At 43.7% G+C, this 24,976-nt stretch overlaps 1 protein-coding gene and 1 pseudogene across 4 annotated transcripts in view; one reads left to right on the forward strand and one right to left on the reverse strand.

The window, feature by feature from the left end:
• KCNIP2 (potassium voltage-gated channel interacting protein 2) overlaps positions 1–24,976 on the reverse strand; it is a 530,818-nt gene that overhangs the window by 223,600 nt on the left and 282,242 nt on the right. The gene's annotated exons all lie outside the window — the stretch shown is intronic.
• LOC130283601 (U2 spliceosomal RNA) lies at positions 5,631–5,790 on the forward strand (annotated as a pseudogene).

Consider the following 24,976-nt stretch of genomic DNA (forward strand, 5'->3'; position numbering starts at 1 on the left):
CCCCTATATACAAGAATATAACTGCTATAATACTGCTCCTATATACAAGAATATAACTACTATAATACTGCTCCTATATACAAGAATATAACTACTATAATACTGCCCCCTATATACAAGAATATAACTGCTATAATACTGCTCCTATGTAAAAGAATATAACAACAAATATGAAGGAGACTTTTCCCTTTGTAGTTGCCGTATATAAAATAAAAATGATATAGGAGTATATACAGTAGAATCTCCCAATGGGGAATAAATGGTGTCCACTGTAGAGAGATGTCCCCTATTGGGAAAAACATGAAATGACAGAATACTGTTCTGTACTCTCTCCAGAATAAATAAACTATTTTGCACAGTAATAAGGCTTTAAAAAATCTCAACAATATAATTGATTAGGAAAAATAATGCCAAATCATTCCCTCATCCCCCTGTTGTTCTTACCTGGCCAGCAGGCAGTGGTGAGTGACGCTCCAGACGATACTCGTCATTTCAGGCAGCTGCCGCTATCCTCACTGAGTGGAGCGCAGAGGAGCGTCACTCATCACTGTCTGTAAGAAGTAACAAGAACAGGGGGATGAGGGGATGGAGGAATGATTTGGCATGGAGGGGGGGTTGATTTGGAATGAGGGTGAGGGGATAATTGGGCATGGGGGGGGGATGATTTGGCACAGGGGGGATGATTTGGCACAAGGGGTGTGCTGGGGCTGCTACAGGTGGACCCCCTGGGAACCCAAGCCACTTACTGGGGTATTGGCTGTACCCCCTTGATGGCAGACCTGTGTACACGGTAGGGCCGGCACATAAGCCTAGCTGTCCCCTATTGGGAGTGTTTTGTCCCCTATTGGGAGTGTTTTGTCCCCTATTGGGATTGTTTTGTCCCCTATTGGGATTGTTTTGTACCCTATTGGGAGTGTTTTGCCCCCCTATTGGGAATGTTTTGCCTTCTATTGGGAGTGTTTTGTCCCCTATTGAGAGTGTCCCCTATTGGAAGTGTTTTGTCCCCTATTGGGAGTGTTTTGTCCCCTATTGGGAGTGTTTTGTCCCCTATTGGGATTGTTTTGTCCCCTATTGTGATTGTTTTGTACCCTATTGGGAGTGTTTTGCCCCCCTATTGGGAATGTTTTGCCTTCTATTGGGAGTGTTTTGTCCCCTATTGAGAGTGTCCCCTATTGGAAGTGTTTTGTCCCCTATTGGGAGTGTTTTGTCCCCTATTGGGAGTGTTTTGTCCCCTATTGGGAGTGTTTTGTCCCCTATTGGGAGCGTTTTGTCCCCTATTGGGAGCGTTTTGTCCTCTATTGGGAGTGTTTTGCCTTCTATTGGGAGTGTTTTGTCCCCTATTGGGAGTGTTTTGTCCCCTATTGGAAGTGTTTTGTCCCCTATCGGGAGTGTTTTGTCCCCTATCGGGAGTGTTTTGTCCCCTATCGGGAGTGTGTTGTCCCCTATTGGGAGTGTTTTGTCCCCTATTGGGAGTGTTTTGTCCCCTATTGGGAGTGTTTTGTCCCCTATTGGGAGTGTTTTGTCCTCTATTGGGAGTGTTTTGTCCCCTATTGGGAGTGTTTTGTCCCCTATTGGGAGTGTTTTGTCCTCTATTGGGAGTGTTTTGTCCCCTATCGGGAGTGTTTTGTCCCCTATCGGGAGTGTTTTGTCCCCTATCGGGAGTGTGTTGTCCCCTATTGGGAGTGTTTTGTCCTCTATTGGGAGTGTTTTGTCCCCTATTGGGAGTGTTTTGTCCTCTATTGGGAGTGTTTTGTCCTCTATTGGGAGTGTTTTGTCCCCTATCGGGAGTGTTTTGTCCCCTATCGGGAGTGTGTTGTCCCCTATTGGGAGTGTTTTGTCCCCTATTGGGAGTGTTTTGTCCCCTATTGGGAGTGTTTTGTCCCCTATTGGGAGTGTCCCCTATTGGGAGTGTCCCCTATTGGGAGTGTTTTGCCCTGTATTGGGAGTGTTTTGTCCCCTATTGTCCCCTATTGGGTGTGTCCACGACCGTTATTGGAAATGTCCCCTATTCGGAGGGTGCGAAAACATTAAGTCCTATGGCACTCTGCCAGGGAATTAAAGGAATACTGTCACATATTTTCTCCTGCACTATCCACACTACTGCACCACCACAGCGTCTGCACCACCACAGACGCTGATTAAAACGAGCCCTACTTTTGTCTGATCCGCGCCGCCGTTCACCCGCAATTGTAGTTTTATTCTATGTGTATAACTTGCTGTAACTGGCACGGGCGGGGCTTCTGCAGGTTAACTGGCACTGACATCAGTGCCGCTTATGAATATTCATCCCCCCTCCCTCCAGTTCTCTCCTAACTGGAGGGAGGGGGGATGAATATTCATAAGCGGCGCTGACGTCAGTGCCAGTTAACCTGCAGAAGCCCCGCCCGTGCCAGTTACAGCAAGTTATACACATAGAATAAAACTACAATTGCGGTCAAACGACCGGGCGGATCCGGGTAAGGTAGGGCTCGTTTTAATCAGCGTTTAATCACCAGTACTGTGGATACTGCGGGATAAAATATCTGACATTTTTCCTTTAAAAACTGTCCGCTATTGGGAGGTGTCCGCTAAGGGAGATTTCCCTGTATATATTGCCCTCATATAATCACGTCTTATTTATTTCCTGAAGGACCTTCCAGGCTTTCTTTACCGTAAATCTATAATTCAGATTCTGCACCTTCCAGGAACTGCTGCATCTCGTACAATAAGATAAAAGGAGAAGAGGGATGGAGCGCGGAGATGAAAGGGGGGATCAGGAAGATTGTAGGAGAAAGTAATAGAAGAGGAGCCGAATCTAGGAATGACAGAGTGAAAGAGAATGCCATAATGCTCAGACCGATGCCACCCAGCTTTCTAAGGAACAGATAACAAAAATATTTCATAATACCATTTTTAACAACTTGAGAGAACAACACTTAGGCCCAGATTTATCAAACTATCTGAACGTAAAAGTGGAGAGATTTTCCCCCCAACAACCAATCACAGCTCAGCTTCCATTTTACCAGAGTCCGTTAGCTGAGCTGTGATTGGTTGCTGTGGGAAAATCTCTCCACTTTTACTTTATTTTTAAAGGGGTACTCCGGTGCTAAGACATCTTATCCCCTATGCAAAAGATAGGGGATAAGATGCCTGATTGCCGGGGTCCTGCCGCTGGGGACCCCCATGATCTTCCACTCCGCACCCCGTTAGAATCAGCCAATTACTAGCGATCACGGGGACGGAGCATAGTGACGTCACGGCTCCGCCCCCGTGTGACGTCACGCTCCACCCCCTCAATGCAAGCCTATGGAGGGGGCGTGAAGCTGTCACGCCCCCTCCATAGGCTTGCATCGAGGGGGCGGAGCGTGACGTCACACGGGGGCGGAGCCGTGACGTCACTATGCTCCGTCCCCATGATCGCTAGTAATCAGACCCGGAGCGAACACGCTTCGGGGGGCTGATTCTAACGGGGTGCGGCATGGAAGATCACAGGGGTCCCCAGCGGCGGGACCCCCGCGATCAGGCATCTTATCCCCTATCCTTTGGATAGGGGATAAGATGTCTTAGCGCCGGAGTACCCCTTTAACAACCTGAGAGAACAACAATTAGATTTGATATTTTTATTATTAATAATAATATATTATAAATGGTTGTGATTATTATTATTATTGTTACAAATCACAAAACAAGTATCAACTGGGAAAGCTGGATAACAACCCCCTGTGGGGCTTTTTTTTTTTAGGACCTTATAAATTGCCACCCAGATTTTCTAGGTACAGATATAACTAGGTACAGATTAAAACTAATTTTTAATAACTTGAGAGAACTTATCATCTTTACATCATTTTTTACTGTTATTTATTATCATAACAAATAGCAAAACATGTATCAACTGGGACAGCTGGATACCAACCCCCTGTGAGATTTGTTTTAGGACCATTTGAATTGCCACCCAGCTTTCCCGGATTCAGATCCAACTAAGAAACAGCTGAATCTGTTCTCTACAGAAAAGGCAGCTTTTCCAGTACAATATGAAGTCTAGAGATTGCACAGTCCTCCTGTGTTATTGATAGTCTCCACATCTGCTGCATTAATGTTATAAATGATAGCGGTGGCGGCGGCGGCGGTCGGATGGAGCTTTCGCTTAACTAGATAACAGCAAACAAGTTGAAAGTTGGGAGGGGGGGGGGAGAGAAATAATTATATAAGATGAAGTCCAGGAGCTTCCAATAACGCACCGAACAAAGGAAAAAGGCCTGACAAGGACAAATTGCGCCCCGCAATGTGCGTAAGGGGGGGAGGGGATAAATTTAGACTCGGTTGACATGGTAACACGACTGCCAGGTGCCATGATTAAAAGAAGACAAGTTTTCTGATGCTCTTCAATCTTCGCGCAAGATTTCGGAGGCGGTCATCCTGTCGCCGCCAATGACCGTCCGGGACGCGCGCAATTGTTCCAATGTCAACCGATGAAATTGCAGCCCAGATGTTCCTGGCACATCCTGCTATTTGCGTCCGTCATTTGTCTTATGGGTTATTCGCGGCTGAGAATAACAATAATAAAAAAAATATTTAAAAAAACGGAAACAAAGTGGCGGCAAAGTCATCATGGCCTTATAAAAGTCACCGACCGTCGGAGAATGAGAACAGATTATAGCCGGGGCGCGCAGGAGAATTCCCTATCAGCCGGGAAATCATCGACCACAAAGAGAGACGAATGACGAGCGCTCGGTGACCGTGACAGGTACAAGCGGCGGCGGCGAATGTGCCGATCAACGTCTACGGACGCGCTGATGGGAGCCCCCCCTTCCCCCTCTCTGATTCTCTGCTCGCTGTCAATCGCAACAATGTATCAAACAGGTTTCTATTTTCAGAGGCTCGGAATTCGATTAAGTCGGGTATTGTTACTTCTCCGGGACGGTAATGAGATAAGAAGATGCCTATAGGCCTTTTGCTGTGTATATAGCAGATTTTTCCAACCAGGGTGCCTCCAGCTGCTGCAAAACTACAACTTCCAGCATGCCCGGACAGCCGAAGGCTGTCCGGGCATGCTGGGAGTTGTAGTTTTGCAACAGCCGGAGGCCCCCTAGTTGGGAAACACTGCATTTATACAGTCGAACTTTCATTTGATCGATTAGCATGTAATACCATATTTCACCTGAAGTGGCCGCTGCAGGGAAAATGCCTTCTCCATCAGCAATCAGCCGATCACCAGGCTGGCTTCAAAATTGATGGGAGGCGGTGATGGTGAGTTAAAGGGGTTGTCCAGGATTAGAAAAATTCCTCCTTTTTTTAATTTTTTCAAAAACAGAACCATTCCGGTCCACAGGTTGCGTGTAGCCGAGCTGCGATACCAGGCACAGCCTGAGGACAGGAGTGGTGCTGTTTTTGCATTTTTATAATCTTGGACCTCATTTGTGGGGAAAAGTTCCAGGATAACGTGTTATTTATACATGTAAATCTCTGTTTATTCTCACTGAATAGTCAAGTGGGTGGTCTTACTTGGTGATTGACAGCATAAAGATAGCTATAGATACAGACCGCCTACTTGACTAGTTAAAGGGGTACTTCGGGGAATACAACATATTCATTATTCACAGGATAGGGGATATGTGCCTGGTCACGAGGGGGTATCTGACCACAGGGACCCTATCGCTTCTCGGCCTTTTGGCTAAGATCAAATGTAGTATCTGTTCTTAAGAGTTTTCATGCTGGTGGGGATGGGTGCTGCATGGAGGGTGCAGGTGTACCCGGGCTTTCCGGGGCTGGTTCTGAGGAATCAGCTCGACGGCTGCCCTAATGTGACCTGTTCCCTCCGGGTCTCGCCATGAGACTGAGAGGGTCTAGAGCCGAGGTACTTTTGTGCCTTGGGGAGTGGTGACCCCGAGGTGCCGAAACTCACTGGGAGGATGGACTCACTGAGTTGAAGCACGGGCACCATAATCTCTTCTCCTTGTGGCACTCACCTCTTGATTCCCGGCCTTCTGGCTAGGATCAGAGAAATTTTTATAGATCCGGCCGGATGTCCGGGCAGTATACCTGCACATTCACTTATTTCTTTCTTTTTTGTCTCACTGTGTCACTTTTTGCGTGTTGTGTGTTCACAGGATTTGTCAGGATGCGGTAGCCCTTCCGGGTGTCCCTCCTGGCGGTCTAGGGGAGGTGTGTGTGGCCATTAGGTTCTGCACCTCCCTGCAAACACCCCGGGTACTCCTGCTTTGGCAGGGTACCTACCGTTATCGGCTCTGCGGGCAGATACCTTGGCTAACGCCAATGGGGATGCCGGGAGCATTTGTGGTCCCCTAGTAGCTTCGGCGAAAAGGGACATCGAACCTGGAACCTCGCAGGTACCTTTTGGTCCGGAGGTGAAGGGTAAGGTTTGTTGGGGCCTCTCTCCTATTGGAGAAGGGCTTGCGATAGACCGCATCCTTTGTGCACGTTTTTTTTTGTGTAACACGTTTGCACTTTTTCTTGCACTTTGGGTGATTCGAGAGCACGTTCCTCGGCTTTAAAAAAAAAAAAAAACAGGAACCCTATGCAATCTCGTGAATGGTGCCCGACTTTCGGGCCGAGCTTACCATTAAGCAGCTTCTTCCCTGAGCGCTTCGGCCCTTAGCTTCGGCGACGCACTCGTGTGGCGGCACATCAGCCAATCACTGGTGATTGGGTGAGCAGCCCTTCACTCCTGCTTATCTCCAAGGTGGGGACCGGAGCTCTCAGGAGTATGGTAAGTTGAGTGCCAAGAACCCTGCCCCCTACAGGAGATCCAAGTGGTTAGACCCTAACCCCCCCCAGTGACCTGACACTTATCCCCTAGAGAAGAGGAAAACATTTTTTATTATTATTTATTATTTTGTCTTATTTAATAGTATATTTAAATTCTGCTTCTTTCTTGCAAAAACAGCACCACTCCTGTCCTCAGGCTGTGCCTGGTATCGCAGCTCGGCTACACGCAACCTGTGGACAGGAGTGGTTCTGTTTTTGCAAAAAACAAGGGGAAAAAAAGGAATTTTTCTAATCCTGGACAACCCCTTTAACTCACCATAACCGCCTCCCATCAATTTTAAAGCCAGCCTGGTGATCGGCTGATTGCTGATGGAGAAGGCATTTTCCCTGCAGCGGCCACTTCAGGTGAAATGTGGTATTACATGCTAATCGATCAAATGAAAGTTCGACTGTATAAATGCAGTATTTTCTCAACTAGGGGGCCTCCAGCTGTTGCAAAACTACAACTCCCAGCATGCCCGGACAGCCAAAGGCTGTCCAGGCATGCTGGGAGTTGTAGTTTTGCAACAGCTGGAGGCACCCTGGTTGGAAAAATCTGGGACAAAAAAATAGATCGATTGGTAAGAATGCGCATGCGCTTCAAGTGCGTTCAGTGCAGGGGTCAAGTACTGAGTAAAAAAAAGTGAAAAAGTGCTGAGGAAAAAGTGCAGGAACTCCGTTCCCATGCGTCCGTGCAGGACTTGAGCCCTGGTTCAATGCACATTCATTTGTTTTTACATGGACCTATCCCCTATCCTGTGTATACGGGATAAATTGTGTTCCCTGAAGTAGAGGGCTATGCAGGACTGTTTCCTTAAAGGGGTACTTTTTATTTTATTTTTTAATGAACTGGTGCCAGAAAGTTAAACAGATTTGTAAATGACTTTTATTAAAAAATCTTTATCCTTCCAGTACTTATTAGCAGCTGTAGGCTACAGAGGAAATTCTTTGCTTATTAAATTTCTTTTTTTTGTCTTGTCCACAGTGCTCTCTGCTGACACCTCTGTCAGTGTCAGGAACTGTCCAGAGGAGCATAGGTTTGCTATGGGGATTTTCTCCTGCTCTGGACAGTTCCTGATACGGGCATCAGGTGTCAGCAGAGAGCACTGTGGACAAGACAAAAAAGAAATTTAAAAAGCAAAGAATTTCCTCTGTAGCATACAGCTGCTAAAAAGTACTGGAAGGGTAAAGATTTTTTTTAATAGAAGTCATTTACAAATCTATTTAACTTTCTGGCACCAGTTGATTTAAAAAAATAAAATAAATGTTTTCCACCGGAGTACCCCTTTAATCCCACACCCACCCGTTCTCGCCAGATTTCTATCCATTACCGCCCGCTCCCGCAAGGTGTGTGTTTCACTCCCACCCGTGCCCAAAACATGTCCAATCCTGCCTGCCCTGCAAACATTTTGTCCCAGCATTTCATCATTATCCCCCTGTGCTACCCTGTTTCCCCAAAAATAAGACAGTGTCTTATATTATTTTTTGCTCACACATCCACAAACAAGGCAGCTTTTCTTGGTAATGTAAAGTTTCGAGGAAACAGGGTATTTCATTACCCCCTTGTGCCATTTCATCACCCGTTTGTACAATTTTAGAGGTCTGTGGGACTGCGCAGGATTTTGAGGGACCCGCTGTATATCCTGTGACCGCCCGCTTTGGCCCACGACAACCTCATTACCAATCTCGCCTGCAAGCTTTTTTACTGGATCACGTGGGACCCATGGGATCCCAAATGCCTATGCAGGGCTCTACCCTGGAGTTCCCCTTTAATAAGAATAAACAGAGATTTAAATGCATCAATTACAAGTTATCCTAGAACTTTTCCCATAATACTATATATCGATCTGGTCAGCCTGCATTTCATTCTGTAGGTTCACTTTAAAGGGGTACTCCGCCCCCTAGACATCTAATCCCCTTTCCAAAGGATAGGGAATAAGATGTCTGATTGCGGGGGTCCCGCCGATGGGGAACCCCGCTATCTTGGCTGCGGCACCCAAGACATACGGTGCATGGAGCGAACTTCACTCCTTGCCGGATGACTGGCGATGCCGGGCGGAGGGTCGCAACGTCACGGTTCAGCCCCGCTCATTACGTCACGGCCACGCCCCTCAATGCAAGTTTATGGGAGGGGGCGTGACAGCCGTCCCATAGACTTGCATTGAGGGGGCATGGCCGTGACGTCACGAGCCTCCAGAGCTTCACCCGATGCTCTAAACAAACGCTGGATGCAGCAGGGAGATTGCAGGGGTCCCCAGGCCTTTGGATAGTGGATAAGCTGTCTAGGGGCAGAGTACCCCTTTAAGAGAGCCTCCCCACTCTTTGGACCCCATAACCATGTGCATATAGACGTTTCACCTCTGTTTATGAACTTTCCCACCATAATGCTTTGCTGTCAGTGCTGTTTTTAAAAACTCTTCTAATATCGAACATTCTACAGCTGATACGAAATTTTAATCCACCTTTCCCAGGTCCTGATTCTGTCTATTGCGACCATTCAGAAGCCTAGAAGAGCCGGTCGATAGCGATGAGTTGTTTGGAACAGGAACTCCGTAAATAACAGATTTTCCAGCCTTTCCCCTCTAATCTCATGTTAATGATTACATAACATCATGCGAATAGGCGTATAACCGATAGCGGCTCCGAGCGGCAGAACCGTCCATAAATCAGCAATGCTCCTGAGTACCATCCGGCATCACGTTGTGCGCTCCTCACTATTTATAGATGTTTCCTGACATCTGAAAGATAAGCATCCGCCTGTGCAATTTAGAAGGATGGATGAGAACGTTCAATCATGGGGCGCTGCCTCCCCGTTGACGCCCCGATATACATCATCTGGCAGGAGCACCTGTGTTTGCCAACATTTCTCTCACACCTGGTAATAACACCTGAGGATTGCGCCGCAGTCCGAGATACAGTATATTTAGCCTTCTATAAATAGACACTAAATTACTGAACACTGCTTCAAAGATCCGTCCTGGGGGCCAACATTACCGTCAAGGAGGCTGGTGGAGGGCACCGGTACATTGCTGGTTACCTGCTATAACCTTGGCTGTGGAGAAGGTGGTTTGACCCTTTGGGGGTGACCCTTCTATCTGCACACTCTGGCCATAGGGGAGGAGGATGAAACAAACATGACCTATGATTTGCCTTCATCCTGACATGGCCCCGTCATCCCTACATGATAAGTGATGAGTGTCTGATCAAGGGGCTTCAACCGCTCGGACCCCGATTATTATAAAAACAGTCGGGGGGACTGTTTTTATAATAATCTGGGTTTGAGCAGTTGAAGCCCCTTGATCAGACACTCATCACTTATCATGTAGGGATGACTTCCCGGTTTGGCTTCCCGGACCTTCCACAGACCTTCAGACAGAGATATCTACAGATGCTGCAGGTTGTGACTAGAGATGAGCGAACTTACAGTAAATTCGATTCGGCACGAACTGCTCAGCTCGGCAGTTGATGACTTTTCCTGCATAAATTAGTTCAGCTTTCAGGTGCTCCCGTGGGCTGGAAAAGGTGGATACAGTCCTAGGAGACTCTTTCCTAGGAATGTATCCACCTTTTCCAGCCCACCGGAGCACCTGAAGGCTGAACTAATTTACGCAGGATAAGTCATCAACCGCCGAGCCGAGAAGTTTGTGACGAATCGAATTTACTGTAAGTTCGCTCATCTCTAGTTGTGACCTATTTTGCTTTGAAAATAAAATGATGTATTATACCTGTGGTTATACAAGAATTCCTAAATCACCATATATTGGTAGTCAGCTAATTTTACTACCTTTCATGCTTTCCTTCTGCTTTTGATACAAACTGCCTGCTCTTTTCTCTCCATGAGCCCAACTTCCTGTCTGATGTACATCCTGTAATGGACTTTCTGTTTTTTCTGTACACTCTAGCTAGGAATTCAGCCATCTCTATCTCCCTCCCACTATATGGGAGTGGTTATAGTCAAGAAGGTACAGTGGGAGGGATATAGAGTTGGCTAAATTTCCGGCTAGAGTGCCCTGAACAGGCTGAAAGTCCTGATAAGAAGAAAATAGAGCAGACATTTTGCAAGAAGGAAAGCAGTAGGAAAACAATAAAACATAACAGACCACAAAAAGGTTGTAAAATAACTTTGTTTACTTATATAGTAAACAGATGAAAATAGGTTTCATAGTCAGAAATCTCCTTTGTATGGATCTATGGTGATCTATTTACCTACAGCGCCACTGCAGGAAAAATAATGCTTTAGGTGTCTTTTTATGTGTCTAGCTTCTGTATGTGGCTCACAAATCCCCATGTTCTGCTGCTCACTTGGCACTAAGCCCGCCCTCACTCACCATGCATTCACTTTCTCTCTGAGTCTGCTGTGCTGTGTCTCTTCATCCAATTACTGCAGGCTGCTATGTAACCCCTTCCTCTCTGTTTTCATGCTGCAGTCTGATAGGACAGGAGTGATCACAGAGAAGTGCCAGTCCCACCCTCACTTCGTGGACTTTGTCCCAGCCTGTGCTTCAGCTAGGACAAAGATGATGCTGCAGCTGGACAAATTATGTTCTGGATGGTATGGGGACCTCTAGTGGTCTGTTTTATAAGCCGTGATATTTATTTAAAAAAAGGTGATCTTTTTTTTAAAGCATATATGAAGCATATAAGAAAGGTAATTTTTTGCCAAGATGTACAACATATAAATTTTTTTATTTTATTCTGACAGTGCCCATTTCATAGGCTATATGAAACTGGACAGTACCTTTTAAGACCTGCTCGATGTGTTAAAGGGGCAGTGCACTAATATAAAATACACTCCTTCTGTGAGTATGACCTGAAACAAGTCTGTGCGTAACAGAGAGGCAGTCTATTGTACAGTCGTGACCACAAATCATAGGGTGGTCAAGAACACAAATTCTTGCTAGGCTGAAGTACTACATACACCCTGCCATGTGCATTATAGTATACATTAAAGGGGGTTATCCAGAAAAAAAATCATTATATATATATATATATATATATATATATATATATATCTCTACTGGCTCAAGAAAGTTAAACAGATTTGTAAATTACTTCTACTAAAAAATCTTCAATTTTCAATACTTCATAGCTGCTGAAGTTGAGTTGTTCTTTACTGTCTAAGTGCTCTCTGATGACACGTGTCTTGGGAACTGTCCAAAGTAGAAGCAAATTCCCATAGCAAACCTCTTCTACTCTGTGCAGTTCCCGAGACAAGCAGAGATGTCAGCAGGGAGCACTGTTGCCAGACAGAAAAGAACAACTCAACTTTAGCAGCTGATAATTATTGGAAAGATTAAGATTTTTTTTTTTTTTATAGAAGTAATTTACAAATGTGTTTAACTTTCTGGAGCCAGTTGATCTATATATATATATATATATATATGTATATATATATATATATATATATATATATATATATATATGGAAAAAAAAACGTTTTTTTTTCCTGGAATACCCCTTTAACATTTGGCGCAGCCTTGTAATACCCATTCTAATATGTATGTATGCAGTCACCGCGCTGGAGGCAGGACAGAAGAAATGTGCTGAGTTTATCTTACGATTCTTTCTAGCATAAAGCTCTGCGTCGCCACCTCTTATCAACTTTTCGTGCATGAATATTGATGAGGGACACATTAAATATGTACAGAAGAGTCTGCATAAAAGATGCGCCGTGCCATAAGGAGGCGGCTACACAATAAACCGGATTATACAGGCTTTTTATTGTTGCAGGACTCGGAGGGTTTGCGTAAAATGACTCGGCTGAAATTATTGTTGTCCCTAGGATGAGGATCCGGCTTGGAATTGGAGATCTAGAGATATTGGTGTAGTAGAGCTTGGTTTGTCATGTGGCTTACTTTGTCACTAGGCACTCAGTCTAACATATTTTCAGTCTTTATCAAGTGTTTGCCAACAAGAGTCCCTCTAGCTGTTGCAAAACCACCGGAGTTCCCCTTTAATTAAAAGGCGGTGTTTCCAACCATGGTGTTTCCAGTTGTTGCAAAACTAAAACTCCCAGCATACCCGGACAGCCGAAGGCTGTCCGGGTATGCTGGGAGTTGTAGTTTTGCAACAACTGGAAACACCCTGGTTGGAAACACCGCCCTTTAATTAAAGGGGAACTCCGGTGGAAAAAAAAATAGTTTATTTTATTTTTTAAATGAACTGGAAAGCCAGAAAGTTAAACAGATTTGTAAATGACTTCTATTTAAAAATCTGAACCCTTCCAGTACTTATCAGCTGTTGTATGCTTCAGAGGAAGTTGTGTAGTTGTGTAGTTCTTTACAGTCTGACCACAGTGCTCTCTGCTGACACCTCTGTCCATGTCAGGAACTGTCCAGAGTAGGAGCAAATCCCCATAGCAAAACTCTCCTGCTCGGGACAGTTCCTGACATAGGACAGAGGTGTCAGCAGAGAGCACTGTGGTGAGACTGGATATAACTACACAACTTCCTCTGTAGTATACAGCAGCTGATAAGTACTGGAAGGAGTAAGATTTTTGAATAGAAATAATTTACACATCTGTTTCTTTCTAGGACCAGTTGATAAAAAAAATAAAAAAAATGTTTTCTACCGGAGTACCCCTTTAAATGAATCTGCACCAAATACCATCAATGCTGTCTTACAATAAATATAACAGAAAAAGTAGCACAAAACAAGCCAAAATTATTATTGCCACAGAGTGCCCACTCTGTTTTCCAAGGGTTCCCTGAGGAAACTAATACAATGCATAATCCTCCATCTAGTGCTCAATTTATACCACTGCACAGTGCCTACTAAGGACACCAATACAATGTATAATCACCCAAACAGTGCTTAATTAATACTTCTGCATACTGTCTACCAAGGACATCAATACAATGCTTAATACTCCATACAGTGCTCAATTAATACTTCTGCATAGTGCCTGCTGAGGACACCAATACAATGCATAATCCTCCATACAGTGCTCAATTAATACCACTGCACAGTGTCTATTGAAGACACCAATACAATGCATGATCCTCCGTTCAGTGCTCAATTTATACTACTGTACAGTGCCTGCTGAGGACACCAATACAATGCATAATCCTCCATACAGTGCTCATTTAATACCACCGCACAGTGCCTATTGAGGATGCCAATACAATGCTTAATCCCCCATATAGTGCTCAATTAATACCACCACACAGTGCCTACTAAGGACACGAATACAATGTATAATTACCCCAACAATGCTCAAACTTCTGTATACTTTCTACCGAATACATCAATATAATGCTTAATCCCCCATATAGTGCCACATAGTGTCTACTGAGGACACCAATACAATGCTTAATCCCCCATATAGTGCCACATAGTGTCTACTGAGGACACCAATACAATGCTTAATCCCCCATATAGTGCCACATAGTGTCTAATGAGGATGCCAATACAATGCTTAATCCCCCATATAGTGCCACATAGTGTCTACTGAGGACACCAATACAATGCTTAATCCCCCATATAGTGCCACATAGTGTCTACTGAGGACACCAATACAATGCTTAATCCCCCATATAGTGCCACATAGTGTCTACTGAAGACACCAATACAATTGTGGTATCCTGGTACAGGACCTGGTACTGTCCCTGTCTAAAGTCCCCTCAGCCAGAGTCCCTTCATTCCCATGGGGTTCTCCTGCAGGGCTTACCCCTGTTCCCTTCATATAAATTGTGTATTGTTTAATGTATATACATAGATAATATAACTGTATAGGACCTTAGCAGGTCATGTGATTATAATTATGGTTTTACTATTGCTCAAGGACCTTCCAGGGTCATGTGATGTACCCAGAGTTCACTGGGTTCAGGACTTACAGGTTTGCTGACTAATGAGCTTAGTCCAGCCCCCGTAGCCACTAAATTCACTCTCTTAGTTCCAGCTCTTCCTGCCGGACTATCAAGCAAGCACAAATATCTCAGCACAAATCTCAATTCATCTAGGCCAAAGCCTAAGAACCTACAGCCACTAAACCGTGAGTTACCAAGCTCAATCTACCAAATCCTGTGTGACTACTACCAGCTAGAATATTCTAATTAGTAGCACAGTGGCCTGCATCAAAGCTCTTCAAAGTCCCAGCAAAACATGTGAGGAACCTGCATTTCGGTTGCCTCTTAAGAGACTGTTATGTATAGAGACTGTTGCATAAAATCTTCATGTAAAGTTCTTCAGTTTATTCATAAAGTCTGTTTTAGACATTCCGTTATTTTCCCTGCCGTTTCTGGGACGGTTGGCGGTAGGACCATTCACACTAAGGAAACCTCACTATACTACATACTACAGTGGAAATTCTTTTCTGTTTGAAACACAGAGCTCTCTGCTGACATCTCTGTCCATTTTAGGAACTGTCCAGGGTAAAAGGAAATCCCCATAGCAAACATATGCTGTTCTGGACAGTTCAATAAATGGACAGAGATGTCAGCAGAGAGCACTGTGCTCGTGATGTCAGCAGACAGTTGATTTAAAAAAACATTTTTCACAGGAGTACCCCTTTAAACATTGTTTAGTTTTTTTTAATGCTAATTTGTACCAATAAAATGGATATTTTTTGATCCGTAAACGTATGTGTTGTTTTTTGTTTTGATATTTATTTGTCTGACAATAAACATGTACTAGGGGGCACTCCCTCCGTCTGGAGAAGAAAAGGTTTAGTCTAAAGGGGCGACACGCCTTCTTTACCGTGAGGACTGTGAATTTATGGAACGGTCTACCTCAGGAACTGGTCACAGCAGGAACAATTAACAGCTTTAAAACAGGGTTAGATACATTCCTGGAACAAAATAACATTAATGCTTATGCAGAATTATAAAACTACATCCCTTCCCCTTATCCCCTTACACCATTCACTTCAATTCCCTGGTTGGACTTGTATGGACGTATGTCTTTTTTCAACCATACTAACTATGTAACTACACAAGGCATAATGTAACCTACTGATATAACACTGTAACGCCTCTCCAGATAGGGAACCTTGCACCTGTGTATACATTTCTTTTATATCCTGCCGTCACACTTGCTGAGTGAAAGCCGACAGGCAATGAAAACAGCGGCAATGCCTCACCGCCTATAGACAAAAGGCGAATATAAACACAGCCTAATAGGTGAGCGCCGCACATACAGGTGACCTCTCCCATAACCTGTCTATGAAATATTAATCTGCAGGGATCCGTTCCAACACAAGCCGTGTGTACACAATAGTGCGCCCTAAAGAGGCATAAACACATCGCCCTGTATATATATTATGTATCAGCTACTCATACATTATTCCTTTCAGTCCATCTACGGTATAGAAAACTACTCACGTCCTGCATTAGAACTTACAGTCGGCTCCTCAGGGGCCCCGGCCTCAGCCCATGATCAACCAAACATACAGTATTCATTTTTAATAAGTTAACCTTATATAGAGGTCAGGTGTACAGCATTAACACCTTGGGGACGGAGGGTTCTTCCGTTTTTGCACATTCGTTTTTTCTAATAGAAAAGGAGTGGGTGAAGGGCGTACAGGTACGCCCTCCATCCCCAACAGGTTAAATGGGAACTCCGGTGGGGAAAAAAGTTTTTCAAATCAACTGGTGCAAGAAAGTTAAACAGATTTGTAAATCACTTTTACTTAAAAATCTTAACCCTTCTAGTACTTATCAGCTGCTGTGTGCTACAGATATACTACAGAGAAATTTGTGAAGTTCTTTTCTGTCTAACAACAGTGTTCTTTACTGACACCTCTGTCTGTATCAGGAACTGACCAGAGCAGGAGAGGTTTTCTATGGGGATATGATTCTACTCTGGACAGTTCCTGACACAGACAGGGATGTCAGCAGAGAGCACTGTGATCAGACAGAAAATAAATTCCCAAATTTCTCTGTTTTACACAGCAGCTAATAAGTACTGGAAGGATTAAGATTTTTTTTTAATAGAAGTAATTTAAAAATCTGTTTAACTTTCAGGCACCAGTTGATTTGAAAACATTGTTTTGTACTTGATTCTCTTTACATTTGTATATACAACTGCCAGAGGTATATACAGCAAACTGTATATACAACAGCAAAATATGACACAACTCTATATTCATATTAGGTGCCCGTTTGGTAAATTTTAAGACAATGTACTTTCCATCAGTCCTGATTTTGGTGCGACCATACGGCAAATGGGGTGGTGCAAAAGTAGATGATTGGGGTAGTCCCAATAGTGTGTGTGTGTGTGTGTGTGGGGGGGGGGGTTCTGAGTGATCCTATGGAGGGGCCTAAAGGTCCTGATTTGGGAGATTTAAATGTTGGTAAGCATAGGACTATTCCTAGGTAGTGACTCAACAGTTTGGCACGTTTTTTGCCCATTTTACGCAGTTTTTAAGCATTTAGGTATGTTACGGCACTCTTATGTGGACACTATGTGGCGGCATTATTTACGGAATAATAACACTGTCCTTTCGAATATTTTAACCAGGGTCCACCAGAGAAACGTATCCAGAACTTTCTTTCTAACATCATCACTAGTAAACAAGTCGCTCCCTCCCACAAGATCGGCACATACCTCCTCCCTTATATATTCTGTGCTGCTTTCAGACTCTGGACCTCCGATTTGTCTCCATCCCCCTCCTTACAGCATGACACGGCCCGTCATACACCTACACCTTGCACTCACTAACACAGCGTTTCCCAACCAGGGTGCCTCCAGCTGTTCTAAATAGAGATGAGCGAACTTACAGTAAATTTGATTCGTCACGAACTTCTCGGCTCGGCAGTTGATGACTTTTCTTGCATAAATTAGTTCAGCTTTCCGGTGCTCCCGTGGGCTGGAAAAGGTGGATACAGTCCTAGGAGACTCTTTCCTAGGACTGTATCCACCTTTTCCAGCCCACCGGAACACCTGAAAGCTGAACTAATTTACACAGGAAAAGTCATCAACTGCCGAGCCGAGAAGTTTGTGACGAATCGAATTTACTGTAAGTTCGCTCATTTCTAGTTGTAAAACTACAACTCCCAGCATGCCCGGACAGCCTTTGGCTGTCCGGGCATGCTGGGAGTTGTAGTTTTACAATAGCTGGAAGCACCCTGGTTGGGAAACACTGCACTAACTTCATCACACATGACTAAACAGGTCACTCCTGTCCTGAAATACTCTGTGCTGCTGTGATAAAAAATGTCGGCAGAAAACCAGCAACTCATAAATTGACGCGGATCTCCAGGCTTTTTCAGTAGGTCATGGTGGCCCTCTATAATAAGCCAGAGCTGTTGCTTCTCTCCGCACAATAACCAGCAGAAGTGACCTACTTCTCTTATACATAGTAAACCTTCAGGCAATGAAATGGATATTACACCCACTACCCAAACCACTGGATTTTCTGTGTCTCAGAGCGAAGCAGTATATCTGGAAATATGCCGCTAAGTGACTTTATCTGGATTTAGAACAGAGCTTTATGTGATGTCCCAGTACGGTACTTAAACCCTGTCAGGTTGAGGAGTCCCTCTGTGTCCTAGGGGCCCTCCTGCAGTGTCTTCCCCATAGTAATATATATAATGTATAGTGTTATGTGGGTTATGTATTAAAGACTTTTAAGGACCTTTGAGTTAGTCACATGATAATGTGTTCACATGATGTGTTTGTTACCCAGAGAGCACCAGCTAACCAGGTGACCTGCAGCTTGACCTATGGGCTTCTGGCTCAGCCTCCCTTTATAAAAGGGGCAGCCATTACAATCTCTCTCTTAGATCCTGAGATACAGTAAAGACCAGACGTTTCAGAGCAAGTGTCCAGCACATCTGGAGGCCTCAAGCCTAACCTACAGCCATATGTCAGTAGGTCAAGTCATAATTGTCTGCTGTAACTACCTACAGTCAAGTCAAGTCTATAGTCAAGTCTATTATAGTCAGCGTGGCTGTCCTAAAGTCTTTCCACGTCACTACAAGTCCCAGCAAGCTGCGAGGTCCTTCTGTGTTACTGGCTTCTTCTCTGGGATCCTGGCCTAGCTGTAAAGACTATTTCCATCTGTTTACCTCAGTAAAGCTACCGTTAACCCTAACCTGGTCTTGGACTATTATTACCCTGCCAAATCTTGGGATAGCGGTGCTACCGTTCGCGTGGTTACCGGAAAAACCACGCCCTGGCGTCACGAACATTTACGGGTTTATAACATCTGCCCCTGGGCTATAACATCTGCCCCATACACCATCACCTTCACACCCCGCCACCAGGCAGGAGCCTAAGGACCTAGGTGTATAGGGGGAGGGAAGCCTGACTTGAGGTGTTACTATAGAGAATACATAGATAGTGACAACTTAAAGTGGTACTCCGGTGGAAAACATTTTATTTATTTATTTTTATTAAATCAACTGGTGTCGGGAAGATTTGTAAATTACTTCTATATAAAAAAAATATCTTAATCCTTCCAGTATTTATCAGTTGCTGTATACTCCACAGGAAGTTCTTTTCTTTTTGAATTTCCTTTCTATCTGACCACTGTGTGCTCTGCTGACACCTCTGTACATGTCAGGAACTGTCCAGAGCAGGATGGGTTTGTTATGGGGATTTGCTCCTGCTCTGGACAGTTCCTGACACGGACAGAGGTGTCAGCAGAGAGCACTGTGGTCAGACAGAAAAGAAATTCAAAAAGGAAAGAACTTCCTCTGGAACATACAGCAGCTGATAAGTTCTGGAAGGATTAAGATTTTTTTAATAGAAGTCATTTACAAATCTGTTTTAACTTTCTGGCACCAGTTAATAAAAAAAACAAATGTGGAGTACCCCTTTAACTCCTACAGTATTCCTATGGGCCAACAGACTACATAGAGGACAGCTATACTGGGGCCCACAGGTCCCTTATGTTACATTAGAGCAGTGTTTCCCAACCAGGGTGCCTCCAGCTGTTTCAGAAGTACAACTCCCTGCATGCCGAGACAGCCTTTGGCTGTCCTGGCATGCTGGGAGTTGTAGTTTTGAAACAGCTGGAGGCCTCCTGGTTGGGAAACACTGCATTAGAGGACAGCAGAACTACCATATATGTAGAAGGATTATGCCTTGTACAGCTTATGTGGTTATCACACTATTAGATGAATGATCTATAGTCAAATCCTATTGTTCCTGAATAGTCTGACCGATATATGGCAGAACACACAGTGGTCACTTTTAGACAGTCGACCCAAGTAGATGTGTTGCATCAGCGCCCAGAGGTTTCAATCTGACATGGAAAAAATATTTAGTGGTTATCTTGAGTTACAAAGTTGCACTTAGTTTCATGTGGCCATCTATATTTCATTCAGTTATTTAGTTTCAGATTTATACTTTACAACCTTCTCCTAGTTCTAGACTTTTCTCATATGATGCACTAACTTTCAGGCTGTAGTAGACTTCATTCTTTTATTCATTCATTTTCAAAATATATAGTGTGCAGTTTGCAATCTGCTCCAGGTTTTCATGTGTTGCACAAAGTTGTAGGTTACAATCTGTATTCTTATCAGGCTACAATGTTCATTATTTCATTCATACATTTTTTCAGAATATACAGAGGGGCAAAAAAGTATTTAGTCAGCCACCAATTGTGCAAGTTCTCCCACTTTAAAAGATGAGAGAATCCTGTAATTTCCATCATAGATATACCTCAACTATGAGAGACAGAATGAGAAAAAAAATCCATAAAATCACATTGTCTGATTTTTTAAGAATTTATTTGCAAATTATGGAGGAAAATAAGTATTTGGTCACCTACAAACAAGCAAGATTTCTGGCTCTTTAAGAGTCTCCTCTGTCCTCCACTCGTTACCTGTATTAATGGCTCCTGTTTGAACTTGTTATCAGTATAAAATACACCTGTCCACAACCTCAAACAGTCACACTCCAAACTCCACTATGGCCAAGACCAAAGAGCTGTCGAAGGACACCAGAAACAAAATTGTAGACCTGCACCAGGCTGGGAAGACTGAATCTGCAATAGGCAAGCAGCTTGGTGTGAAGAAATAAACCATGGGAGCAATTATTAGAAAATGGAAGACATATAAGACCACTGATAATCTCCCTCGATCTGGGGTCAAAATGATCCCAAGAACGGTGAACAAAAATCCCAGAACCACAGGGGGGGACCTAGTGATTGACCTGCAGAGATTCCTATAGGCTCAAGACTCCAAGAGGGCCAATGGCCGCCCATCCTTCATCTCCACAGCAGCATTGCTTATTTAGTGGTGTAAAGGTCTTAGACCCATCTGCATCATCATTTTGCAGAAAAGGACTGTCAGAGCAGGAATTCTTTATGTCACTGAAACATTTATAACTTGCGAAAAGAACATTTTTCACAGAATAAGTGCTGTCGATTGTTACAAGGAACTTCAGCTCCAATCTGTGATCTCAGCCAGACCACTGAAAGAGACAGATAACAGGTCATAGTCGGGGCCCTTAAGTGATTTATCCAGGATGACTATATATATATATCAGATCTTGAAGTAGCATCTTCTCTATGGCATTCGGTTTCTCATATATGAGCATCTTGTTCATGCAATCCTTTGTCACTAGACAAATTGTTGTTCCCCCCCCCCCATATCTTAGCTACAAGTGGACAAAACGAAGATTTGGAGTAATAAATAGTTTATATTTTGAAGATCCTCGAGATTCTCCCATTAAATGGCAATTAAAAGCCCTTGCTGAACAAATTATACTACTTTAAAGCTGATTTATGGCCGGTCAGCATTTGGTACATCAGGATATAACCTGCTACCATATCAATTCTCTGGAGTATTTGGAGTTGGATTTTCATGTGAAATATCAAGAAAAAAATCCGATTTTGGAAGGGGGTTTGCCACAGATTTGGTGTAGATCAGTCTCATATTGCTTAATGAGAGGCATCTGCATGGATTCTGCATGAAGAATTGGCATGTCAATTATGGACACGCATTTTAAATCCATGTTAGAAAAAAATCAGCATAGAAAAAACACGTGTACAAATGCTTAAAGGGATACTCCACCCCTAGACATCTTATCTCCTATCTAAAGAATAGGGGATAAGATGTCTGATCGCAGGGGTCCCGCCGCTGGGGACCCCCTTGATCTAGGCTGCGGCACCCCAGACATCTTGTGCACGGTGCGAACTTCCCTCCATGCCGGTGACTGGTGATGCGGGGTGGAGGCTCGTGACATCACGGCCATGCCCCCTCAATGCCAGTCTATGGGAGGGGAAATGATGGCCGCCACGCCCCCTCCCATAGACTTGCATTGAGGGGGTGTGGCTGCAACGTCACGCATTGCCAGTCATCCAGCATGGAGAGAAGTTTGCACCGTGCACCGGTTGTCCGGGGTGCCGCAGCTGAGATAGAGGGGGTCCCACCAGGTGGACGTGAGATTTTAACTCACCATGCACGTTTGATTTTGTTTTGCACTTTTTTACCTTTTTCTTAATTTATGGATAGTCAATAAAGGAATTTTTTCACTTCCAAGTGGAGCTGAAGCTTCCCCGTCCTTCTCTAAAACTACACCAGCCCAGACTTAGCTTTTTGGTGAAGAGAGAAATTTCAGAAAATGTGACCTGCACAAAATGTATCAAATGCTCTGTGAACATTTAATAAATTTGGCGCTCCTACACATTACCAGCACACAAAAAAGGTGTAAAAAATGCTTCACTTACACCTACAATGATAAATGCTTCACTTACACCTACAATGATAAATGCCGGCCAATGTCTGGCCTTGGCCAAAGCAACATCTCCTAGCCCCGCAGTTCCTAAGAGTTCTAGTCAGCCATTAAAGTGTATATTTCCTAGCCCCCCCCCCCCTATAACTAGACATACTTACAGTCAGGCCTTATGTCTTATATCTAGAGCTACAATCATGTCATTTTTCCTGCTTATCGTCCTGTCCACGCTGTAAGGATATTTTTCTATAAAATTTCTGTATCTGAGAACTAGGGAGAACTTTATCTTCACAAGAGAGGAGAATACTGAACAAGTGCCTCTCTAAATTACACTGATTCCTTTGTCAGCCCACTGTCTGGTCAGGAAGACTTCCCTGGATGCACCTCTTTTGGTTTTGTGTTTCGGAAGTCACTGTTGAGTGAGTAAAGTGAAGTCTACATTTTGAAAATGGCTTGTAGTTGTAAGTGGAGTCCTGATGATCTTTTAACAAGCGACCCAGCTGGGCGATTATAGCACAGGGGTATTGAGGCCCTAGGGCACATCAGATCCCAGGCCACGCCTCTTTGACACTTGCACGCTAAACTTTTTTTTCTAAGAAATAAAGAAAATTATGCACTATGCAAAAGGTATGCACTGCACCCTTTTACTGCAAACTGCATGACAGATGCACTTTAAAGGGGTACTCCGGAGAAGAAAAAAAACCTTTCTTTTAGGTCTTTATAAGTCAACTTGTGCCATAAAGTTAAACAGATTTGTAAATGACTTCTATTAAAAAAATCTTTACCCTTCAAGTACTTTCTAGCAGCTGTATGCTACAGAGGAAATTCTGTTCTTTTTGAATTTCTTTTTTGTCTTGTCCACAGTGCTCTCTGTTGACACCTCTGTCTGTGTCAGGAACTGTCCAGAGCAGCATAGGTTTGCTATGGGGTTTTTCTCCTGCTCCGGACAGTTCCTGATACGGACAGAGGTGTCAGCAGAGAGCACTGTGGACAAGACAAAAAAGAAATTCAAAAAGAACAGAATTTCCTCTGTAACATACAGCTGCAAAAAAGTACAGGAAGAGCAAAGATTTTTTAATAGAAGTAATTTACAAATCTGTTTAACTTTCTGGCACCAGTTCATAAAAAAAAAAAATAAAAAAAATAAAAAGGTTTTCCACCGGAGTACCCTTTTAAGACTTAATTAGATATCTGTTGGCTGATCAGAGTTATCTCAGATCCCGGCCTTTGTAGCAGAATGTCAGTCCTGTTATAGTGCCCTCCTGTGCCCTGGCCATCTCTGGATGTAAGTTTATGTCCATTGTCCAATTGTAGGAATGAATGGCAAAAATGGATGTAAATTTAAGTTTATTTTCAGGAAAGTAGTTGAGCGATGGATCAGGTGCGGCTGCGCTGCAGTACAGACTGCGCCCAATAAGACTCCTTTTCCTGGGAGGCTGATATAAAGTCTCTTAGGGTGGGTTCACACCACGATTTTTCTAATCAGTTTTTGGATACGTTTAAAAAAAAAAAAAAAAACGTATGCAACTGTACACAAACCGTGGCCATAGACTTTCCATTCAAAACCGTATGCACCATATTGTATACGGTTGTCTCCGTTTTTCAAACCACACGGTTTTTTACTTTTTTTTTCTGGACAGAAAACCGTGGCCTACCACGGTTTTTGGTCCGGGTGAAAAACCATATTAAACCGTATACTTTTTTTTTTAAAACGTGGGAGTCAATGGGAACCGTACAGAACTGTATGTGCGTACGGTTCCATCCGGTTTGCACCATACGGTTTTTGACTTTGCACAATTTTTTTTCTTGGAATTTCAATCAAACAAGTGAAACTTTATTCATAATGGAGTGAAAAGTTAAAAACATATACTTTTTTTTCTTAAAAAACGGATGCAACCGGACATCATTTTTTTCAAACCGTATACAGATAAAACTTTGTACACACGTTTTGATACAGTTTAGTCAGGTTTAGAGGAAGACGTTTTTCTTATCAAAAAACTGATAAAAAAAACTGTATTGCAAAAACGTGGTGTGAACCCCCCCCTTACACATGGTTTTGGATCAGTGTAAAGAACAGGAGGGGTCTCTTATCTCTCCACTCAGCCCCTCTGTTGGTGGATAAGGAAAACACCCCCAGGGAAGGAAACGCTCACATTCTAGATTGGACCCGGGTGAAGTCTGTAGAGATTAAAGCCTCCGCTGTCACCGCTTCTCTGGATCTGGCCGAGTGAGATTCCTATCTTTTAAATCCCATCTTTTCTATTAAACCGCTGTCTCATTTTCCATTTTTTGTTGACGTATAACAAGGAGAAAAATGTCAGAAACGTCACAATTTCCCAGCCCACTAGCCTGGGAACAAATCCATCAAATTGTAGAAAATAATTGAGGAAACGTGGTGACACTGACGATGTTTGGCACAGCGAGATGTAAGTGACAGAGGATGTGAATAAAGACATATTTAGGAATAATGCACGGACCCCGACTGATGTGCACAGCCCAAAAGTCAAGGCCTTATGATGCCCATGTTGGATAAAATGTGCTGTACCTGCATGTTATACATCTGTAGGATGGAAAGAGGGATTTTCTGTCTCCTAAAGACAATCTCTGT

The sequence above is a fragment of the Hyla sarda genome, chromosome 7 (genome assembly GCF_029499605.1).
Source record: "Hyla sarda isolate aHylSar1 chromosome 7, aHylSar1.hap1, whole genome shotgun sequence".
Lineage (NCBI taxonomy): Eukaryota > Metazoa > Chordata > Amphibia > Anura > Hylidae > Hyla > Hyla sarda.